The 9659-nt window shown below is 41.0% G+C and overlaps 1 protein-coding gene across 1 annotated transcript in view; it reads left to right on the forward strand.

Moving 5' to 3' along the window:
- The first annotated feature begins 326 nt into the window (after positions 1 to 326).
- Positions 327 to 9659, forward strand: part of cnot6l (CCR4-NOT transcription complex, subunit 6-like) — a 77757-nt gene continuing 68424 nt past the window's right edge. The window contains exon 1 of the mRNA XM_063043544.1: positions 327 to 524. The gene's annotated coding sequence lies outside the window, so the exon portion shown is untranslated. The remainder of the gene's footprint in view (positions 525 to 9659) is intronic.

Here is a 9659-nt window from a genome sequence, read left to right on the forward strand (position 1 = left end):
TGGGTACAAAAGCAGTGTGATACAGTATGTGAAAAGAACTTAAGTACCTCAGACTCAATTGTGTAAATGTACAGCTATTGTTTATACATATATGGACTTATGTTGTTTTTTTATTTATATATACACGTGTGTGTATGTAGTATTTATACTGTGTGTTGTTTGGATATGGGCCACAGTATGTGCATATACGTATAGTTTGGATGATTTGTGCTGTATATTCGCCACCCAAGGGTGCGCACAGACTACACATATTGTTTATTGTGCAATGTGTGTATATAATTTTTCACCCTATCCTCAGGGTACACTGAATACATTGCACCACGCATACACTGTGCATATTGTGTACAGGTAGTGGGAGGAGTAAGTGAGGCGGCTGTTAGCTTTGCTGGCGGAGGTAGCGCCATGACAGCGGCTCAGTGAGTCGGCGCGGCCCGGGTTGGATTCGCAGCTTAGTGGCCGCCTTTCGTTGTCAGTGTCTCCCGCCCTGCGGCTCTGCGGAGATGTGAGCGCCGCGGCAGCTGAAGGTGAGTGCGGAGCCCGGGGTTCGGACTCGGGAAGCCCCTGCTCCTGCCGGGACACTAGGCCAGGGAGTTGGGGAAATTCTGAGGCCGGGTCTGGTTGAGAGGCCGGGGTTTGAATCCGATCCCGTTGTGAAGGCCGCGGGGAGCAGCTGGAGAAGGAGCCCGGTAAGGGTCGGGCTTCCTGCCGCCGCCGCCGCCAGTGCTAGGGATCCGATGTTGTGTGGAAAGTTGAGTGCGAAGGCCTTGTACCTCTCGCTTATCTCGATGTTTGTTCCACGCAGCAGATCCTTCAGCCTCATTCCGAAAGGCTGGAGTTGGAGTAGGAGGGGTGGGGGAACTTTCTGCCTGTGAGCGAGGAGTTTGGGAATTTGATTTGTTTGGTTGATAATGTACCCGAATGCCTGGTTCACGGGGGTTGGGTTATCCTAAGGGAGTCGAGGAAAATAGCCAGAAGAATTAAAAAGGGACAATAAGTAAACGCACGAAACTGAAAGTTTCATATTGCAGCTTATTTGTTTGATTTAAATTATTTGTTTCTGTTTTCTACTGTTCGAGAGACAACACTATATATTTGCACAATACTTCCAATTCCCCCAGGGTTCTGCCCTGAGGATTAAAAATAACCCATACATTTTCGTTCACCACGTCTGCAAGAGTATCATTGTGAGTTCAGTCATGTCTTAATTGATACTCTCGTCTCTGAGAGAGATGGATGGAAAGAAATAAAAACAGGAATAGACTCTCTAGCCTATTGAGCCTGCAATATTCATTAAAATTATGGCTTGCCTTCTACCTCATCATCATTTTCCCATAATTACCCACATATCTCTTGATTTTCTTAATGTAAAATTATGATCAGTGTTTTTAGTGAGTAGTAAAACTGAGACTGCCCTCCTAGACAAAGAATTCCAAAAGTTCATCACCCTCTGGTTGAAGAAATTTCTGTTCTGTACTCAATGGCCTGCCCCTTAATTTGAACCTGTGTCCTCTGGTACTAGACTCAGACAGAGGAAATATCTGACATCTAATATCTGCAGAATTTGCGCTCTGACCTGCATTTAGCCTTTTAAGAATCTTGTAACTGTGGTTGAGATTTCCTCTCATTTTTCTAAATTATAGAGAATAAGGTATTATCGGTAATAAGGTATTACTCAGTCTCTCCTCATGGAGGAATTTACCATTCCTAGAACCAGTATAATGAATAATTTCTGCATTCCTTCTACATCTACTCTTAGATAAGGATTGTACACTGTTCTCCAGGTGCAGTCTTACCAAGATCCTGTACCATTAAAGTAACAATTATTCCTGCAATTCAAAGCCTAATAAAGTATTTGTCCTCTTAACTGATTGCTTTATCTGCATGTTTACTTCAGTACAAGCACATCTTGGATCCTTTTAATGTCAACAGGACTGACCTTTCACTATTTAACAAATGCTCTGCTTTCCTGTGTGTGCAAATGGTTGAAATTACATTTTTCCCAAATTTCCATTCCCTCAGCCAGTCCCTCGGTTTCTGCATTTCCCCTTGGGATCCCTTGCATTCTTGTTACTCACGATCCTACCTAGGTTGGTATTATCCACAAACTTGAAAAATAAATATCTTCTGCGCTCTGTCAAATTATACAGTAAAGACCAAATCAGTCCATTCAGCCCACAATGTCTGTGCTCAGCAGGATGTTAAGTTAAACTAATAGCTTCTACCTGCATGTGATCCATATCCCTCCATTCTCTACATATTCATGTGCCCAGCTAAAAGCCACTATCATACCTACCCCCACTACCAACCCAGCAGTGCATTTCAGGTATCTACCACTTTCTATATAAAACAATATTTGTTCTGCACATTTTTTTAAACTTTACTTCTCTCACATTATCATGCTCTTCAGTATTCGATAGTTTGACCGTGGGAAAAGATACCAGCTATTCATTGGGTGTCTCCTCAGTCTTGCTGCTCTCGATAAAACAATACAAATTTGCTCAACTTCTCCTTGTAGCTAATTGAGGCAACCTGGTAAACTTCTGAACTCTCTCCAAAGCCTCCACATCCTTCCTGTAATGGGCTGATCAGAACTGCACACAATACTACAGGTGCAGCCTAACCAAAGTTTTATACAACTGCAGTGTGACGTCTTGACTACTCTGTCCCTAGTAATGAAGACAAGTATGCCAAGTGCCTTCCTTACTACTCTATTTACTTGCATCGCCACATTTATGGAGGTATGAACTTGGACAACAACTTTAATACGTAAATGCTGTTAAGGATTCTGCTGCTAACGATAATTTCCCCTTAAATCTGACGCCTCAAAGTGCAAAACCTCACTCTCAGATTAAACTACATTGTCATTTTCCCACCCATAAATGTAACTTGTCTCTGTCCTGCTGTTTTGTTTGATGGCCTTTTTCACTGTCCATAATTCCACCATTTTTGTGTTGGCTGCAAACGTCCTATCCCACCTATCTACATTTTCATTCAAGGTGTATAACAGAGGTCCCAGCACTAATCCCTGCAGAGCACCACTGATCGCAGACCACCAGCCTTCCTCTGTTGTCTATGGGCCAGCAGATTCTGAGATTCACTGTGAATCCCATGTGTCTTAATCTTCCTGATCAACCCTCCATGAGGAGCTTGTCAAACTCCTTACTAAAGTCCAATTTGTTAACACCAGTGTCCTCCCTCATCATCTTGTTCACCAACTCAGAAAACTAATCAAGTTTATATGGTTGTGAAAAGTTGGAGCTCAGGCACTGATCACTATGATAATCTACATAGTTACACCCGGACCACCTGAGAACACTGTATATTCCTACTCTTTATTTTTTCCAGGAACATAGAAAACCTACGGCACAATACAGGCCCTTTGGCCCACAATGCTGTGCCGAACATGTACATACTTTAGAAATTGCCTAGGGTTATCCATAGCCCTCTATTTTTTAAGCTTCATGTACCTATCCAAGAGTCTCTTAAAAGATCCTATCGTATCTGCCTCCACCACAGTTGCCGGCAGCCCATTCCATGCACTCACCACTCTCTGTGCAAGAAAACTTACCCCTGACAATAATTCTTTCAACCACTTTTTTCATGACTGGGATATAAATCCTTTGGACGTATCAGCTTTCTATATAATTTTAACTTTTTTTTTATCAATACTTAGTGCTTTGTCATTTACTTAATTCCATTATAAATTTACCAGTTTGTAAGAAGTCCCTGTTTGTGCTCACTACTCTTTTCCCTTTTATAAGTTCTTTGTGTATTTATGTCTCCAGCCAAACAAGTCTCCTATTTTACATTTATCTATCAATTTCTTGATTGTATGCACCCTAGCATTAATTTGAGCACAAAATCAGCACTGACACTGTACAGGGTACTTAATATTGTTGGAAGTGCTATCTTTTGGATGGGATATTAAATAAATGTACAGTTACTTGTGTATGTTACTGGTAAAAGTTCCCATGGCAGTATTTTGTTGAAGAGCAGAACTGTGCTGGTCAACAGTCAATATTTTATCAGGTTACCAGGTTATCACACCAGATCATTTCTGTTTTGATGTATTACTGTGTGTAAATTGGCTGTCAGGTTTCAAATAGCACAAGTAATTTCAAAATTTACTAAATCATTTATTGGTCTTTTGTCTAGGATAGTCTGAGGTTTTGAGAGAGAATTTATTTTTATAATCTAAACAATCAATAAATTGAGTGGAGAGGTGTTGGTACTAATGATTTGGAAGCACATGGGGTCCAGGGTTACGTTTCATGTAGTCATAATACATTTAGGGGAATGAGGCCTTTCTTAATTATAAAATGCTATTCCAATCCAGAGTTCTGTGTCAGGAGTTGGTATCTGTTGGTAAATCTATTTTGAGTTCTTTCCTATTTTGGGAACCATATTTGAAGAAGGATGTCAAAGCACTAGAACAGAAGCACGATAAGTGCACACAGATACAGCCTGGTACATGGAGGGTGAACTACAGGCTATTTCATGCATCTTGAGTAAAAGTATTGGAAGATTAAGTATGTTTGAGGATGTAGAAAATGGGCAGGAGTAAGAATTATGGACCTTTGATTCTGTGCCACCATTCATCAAGATCATGTCTGCTCTGTTACCTCAGCACTGTTTTTCCTGCATTATTTCAATGTCCCAGGTCATTATTACTCGTACATGTATTTTTTTAAATAACTTTAATGATTGAGTCACTTAATCCATTGACACAGAAAATTCCAAGAATTCATTATCCTGTGAAGAAATGTGTCTGCATCTTCAAAGGAATTGGGTCACCCCTTATTCTGAATCTGTGATCATTAGTTTTACTAGCTGTGAGAAGTATCTTCCTCACAGCCACACTGTGAATTTGAAGTTCCAATAATGTTGCCTCTCATTTTTCTGAATTCCAGGGAATAGAGATGTAGTCTACTAAATTTCTCTAATCTCTATGGCATATACAGTTGCAAGAAAATGTCTGTGAATCCTTTGCAATTACCTGGTTTTCTGTGTTAATTACTCATAAAATGTGGTCTGATCTTCGTCTAAGTCACAATAATAGTCAAACACAATCTGCTGAAACTAATACTGCACAAGCAGATGCACTTTTTCTTGTCAATACTGAGTACACCATTTAAACAATCACAGTCTAAGTTCAAAAACGTACATGAACCTCTGGGGTAATGCCTTCTACAAAAGCTATTTGGAGTGAGGTGTTCCAATCAATGAATGCTGAAGGAGGTGAAAAAGAACTCAACGGTAACAGCAAAAGACCTGCAGAAATGTCTAGAACTTGCTAAAGTCTCTGTTCATGTGTCCACTATGGGAAGGATGCTGAACAAGGATGGTGTTTTTGGAAGGGCATCACAGAGGAAACCACTGCTCTCCAAAAAAAAAATTGTTGCATGTCTGAAGTTTGCAAAAGATCACTTAAATGTTCCCCAATGTTTCTGGGGCAATGTTCAGTGGACAGAAGTTGAATTTTTTGACATAAATGCACACCACTATGTTTGAAGGAAAAAGGGCACTGCACACCAACACCAAAACCTCATCCCAACTATGAAGCATGGTGGAAGGAGCATCATGACTTTCAGCTGCTTTGCTGCTTCAGGGGTGGACAGCTTGCAATTATTGAGGGAATAATAGGCTCAAAGTTGTATCAAGACATCTTACAGGAGAATGTTAGGGTAGTGGTCAGTCACCTGAAGCTTAAAAGAGGTTGAGTGATGCAACAAGACAATGATCCAAGACACAAGAGTAAATCAACAACAGAAAGATTTGAAAAGAAGAAAATTCGTGGTTTGGAATGGCCAAGTCAGAGGTCAGACCTTAACCCAATTGAGATGCTGTGGCATGACCTGAAGAGGGCTGTTCATGCAAGGTATCCCAGAAATATTGATGAACTGAAACAGTTTTGTATGGAGGAATGGTTTAAACTTCCTCCTCGCTGTTGTTTGGTGGATGTTCTACTAGTTAGTAAATTTAAGGCTTCACATACTTTTCCAGCTTGGACTGTGAATGATTAAACAATGTATTCAATAAAGACGTGAAAAGTACAATTGTGTGTTATTAGTTCAGGCAGATTGTGTTTGTCCATTATTGTGACTTAGATGAAGATCAGACCACATTTTATGAGTAATTAATATAGAAAACCAGGTAATTGCAAAGGATTCACAGACATTTTCTTGCAACTATATACCATTTTATGAGACTATATAATACTAAAACAGTACAAAATACTTCTGGTATGGTCTTATCAAAGTCTCATGTAATTGCAGTAAGGCCTCTTCTATACTTAAGTACTTCCACTTGGTTACAAAATAAAATGTTCAAATTATAGAGTGCTAATATTTCTTCATAAAGGTGGTGCAAAGTTTATTAGAGTTGATCACTGAAACTGCTTGGAGGCTGTTGAAGGAATAGAAACAACTAGTGTTTGGGATAAGGGCTGTTGGGGTAATGGTGGAATGATCGAATTGTCAAGCATATTCCTTTATTGTAATTTTATGTAATTCTGTTCAAAGCATCATGAGGGAAGTCAGTTTTAGTTGGCTCCCTAGTTTTTAAAATGGTTTTGATTAAATTAGGTGACAAGTGGAGTTTGCTAAGTATCACAAAGTCAATACGAGTATTATTACAAACATTGTTAGTTGAGGTTGATTAAGTCAAGTTATATATTACCTGCCTCCTTGCAATTGCTTTTCATAATTCTAGCTTGAGGCCAAAAGTTATTTACAGTTGTTTAGCCTTGGCATTTTGTAATTAACTTTCCAATGCCTGCAACTTTTTAAAATTAAAAACCTTCAATAACAAATAGTTCCAAGGAGGAAAATTCAGGCTTGCAATGTTATTTCTTTTTGATCCATGAGCAAATGGATCAGCTTGCTCCGGTGACAATTTAATTCATTTGAGGTTTGACTCCCAAATGCATGAAGGCTTGTTTGGAGGGTGAGTTCACTATGTGATTGGGAGGCAAATATTTAGTTTTCATTTTTTTTGTGTGATCTGAAAATAGTACCACATGCTTGATGTTCGAGAAAGTGGCAGCATCTTCAAGCATGAATTTATTTGAATTTATTTAAATCTTACATCTGTCCCACGACATAAGGGAGTAAAAATCTTTGCCTTATGACTCCTTCGCAATGTAAAGAAGCTGTCCCATAGCTTGCTGGTCCTGGCTTTAATGCTGCGGTACCAATTGCCAGGTGGAAGCAGCTGAAATAGTTTATGGTTGTGGTGACTGTTGTCCCCGATGATCTTCCAGGCTTTCTTTTATGCACCTGCAGCTGTGAATGTCCTCACTGGACAGAAGTCACATCCACAGATGCGCTGGGCTCTCCGTACCCCTCTCTGCAGTGCCCAGCGATCAGGCTGGTGCACTTCCCGTACCAGGCAGTGATACAGCCAGTCAGGATGCTCTGTGTGGTGCCCCTTTGGAAGGTCTTAAAGAATTAGAGGCTCGTGTAAATGTAACTTTGCTAGATCAAATAACAACAGCACAAAAAGATCACTACTTATTTTTTCACCCGTTTATTTCTTCAAGCTCAACTGGCGAGTGAACTTGGACCTGCCATCAGGGAGAGACCCTTTCTCATCTCCCCGGTGGTTCTACAAGTTCACTGCCTGATGTCAGAATTGTCAGAAGTTATAAGGCCACCAATACAAAAGAACAATCAGTTTGATAACCATTCCGGTCAAGTCAATGGACTATTGATACAAAAGTACAATCAATTTGTTAGACACTCCAGCCACCTTAATTAAAGAAAAGAATGTCCTACTGGTTTGCTGGAGCCACAACTTAATTACAAAGATAAGAACATCCGTCAAATTTATGCTTTAATTAAGAAAGGAATGTTCTGTCTAATTTCCATCAGGTACTGCTTTTTGTCAAAATCAAAAGGTGTGAAAAGCCCAGGGACATCTTATGTGGATCTGGGCGAACTTTAATCATCTTGCGCCAAAGAAGGCAGCTGTGAGACATTATTCAAACACGCTGTAGTCACAGACATAGTCAGTACTTAATTCATTGTTTACAGGGATCTAAGAATCCGTCATTCCCTTAAACTTTATCACCCGTGTCAAATTTCTTAAGCTGCCTAAGGTGGAAGAGACACTGTTGTGCTTTTTTTTGCCACACAGCTGGTGTGTACATTCCAGGTGAGATCTTCAGTAATGTGTATACCAAGCAACTTGAAACTACCCACCCTTTCAACTGCGGTCCCATTGTTGTTGATCGGTGTGAGCCTGTCTCCATTCCTCCTGGAATCCATGGTCAGCTCTTTTGTTCTTTGGACTTTGAGGGAGAGTTTGAGCAATAGTGATCCGTGACTTCATGAAACACCCAGATGCTTCAGAGACCGGCTGAAGATGATACTTTGTTGTTCCTAACAGTGGATAATAACAAAAAGCAAGCTTGCAAGAAGACCAATATGAAAATAGATGGAGGAAGTGACTGAGGCTGGAAGGAGAACCAGTCAAATGCAACACACACTAAATGCTGGAGGAACTCACAGGTCAGGCAGCATCTATGGAAAAGAATAAGTAGTCAATGTTTCAGGCCAAAATCTTTCCTAAGATCTTAGAATTTGTCATTTGGCCATAATGATAATTTTAGTTACTATTGTGTTAGTGAATCTTGAGTGTAAGGTGATAATGATTTTATATAACCAAAACAACAGGAATTCTGCAGATGCTGGAAATTCAAGCAACACACATAAAAGTTGCTGGTGAACACAGCAGGCCAGGCAGCATCTCTAGGAAGAGGTGCAGTCGACGTTTCAGGCCGAGACCCTTCGTCAGGACTAACTGAAGGAAGAGTGAGTAAGGGATTTGAAAGTTGGAAGGGGAGGGGGAGATCCAAAATGATAGGAGAAGACGGGAGGGGGAGGGATGGAGCCAAGAGCTGGACAGGTGATAGTCAAAAGGGATACGAGAGGATCATGGGACAGGAGGTCCGGGAAGAAATTCCAGACCTAATCACTTCCCCTCTACCACCACTCTGCTCTGTCTAGCGGAATTAGTCCTTACTCTTAATAATTTCTCCTTTGGCTCCTCCCACTTCCTTCAAACTAAAAGTGTAGCTATGGGCACCCGTATGGGTCCTAGCTATGCCTGCCTTTTTGTTGGCTTTGTGGAAAAATCTATGTTCCGTGCCTATTCTGGTATCTGTCCCCCACTTTTCCTTCGCTACATCGATGACAGCATTGGCGCTGCTTCCTGCACGCATGCAGAGCTCGTTGACTTTATTAACTTTGCCTCCAACTTTCACCCTGCCCTCAAGTTTACCTGGTCCATTTCCGACACCTCCCTTCCCTTTCTAGATCTTTCTGTCTCTGTCTCTGGAGACAGCTTATCCACTGATGTCTACTATAAGCCTACTGACTCTCACAGCTATCTGGACTATTCCTCTTCTCACCCTGTCTATTGCAAAAACACCATCCCCTTCTCGCAATTCCTCCGTCTCCGCCGCATCTGCTCTCAGGATGAGGCTTTTCATTCTAGGACGAGGGAGATGTCTTCCTTTTTTAAAGAAAGGGGCTTCCCTTCCTCCACTATCAACTCTGCTCTTAAACGCATCTCCCCCATTTCACGTACATCTGCTCTCACTCCATCCTCCCGCCACCCCACTAGGAATAGGGTTCCCCTGGTCCTCACCTACCACC

This window comes from Mobula hypostoma, chromosome 3, assembly GCF_963921235.1.
Source record: "Mobula hypostoma chromosome 3, sMobHyp1.1, whole genome shotgun sequence".
NCBI lineage: Eukaryota > Metazoa > Chordata > Chondrichthyes > Myliobatiformes > Myliobatidae > Mobula > Mobula hypostoma.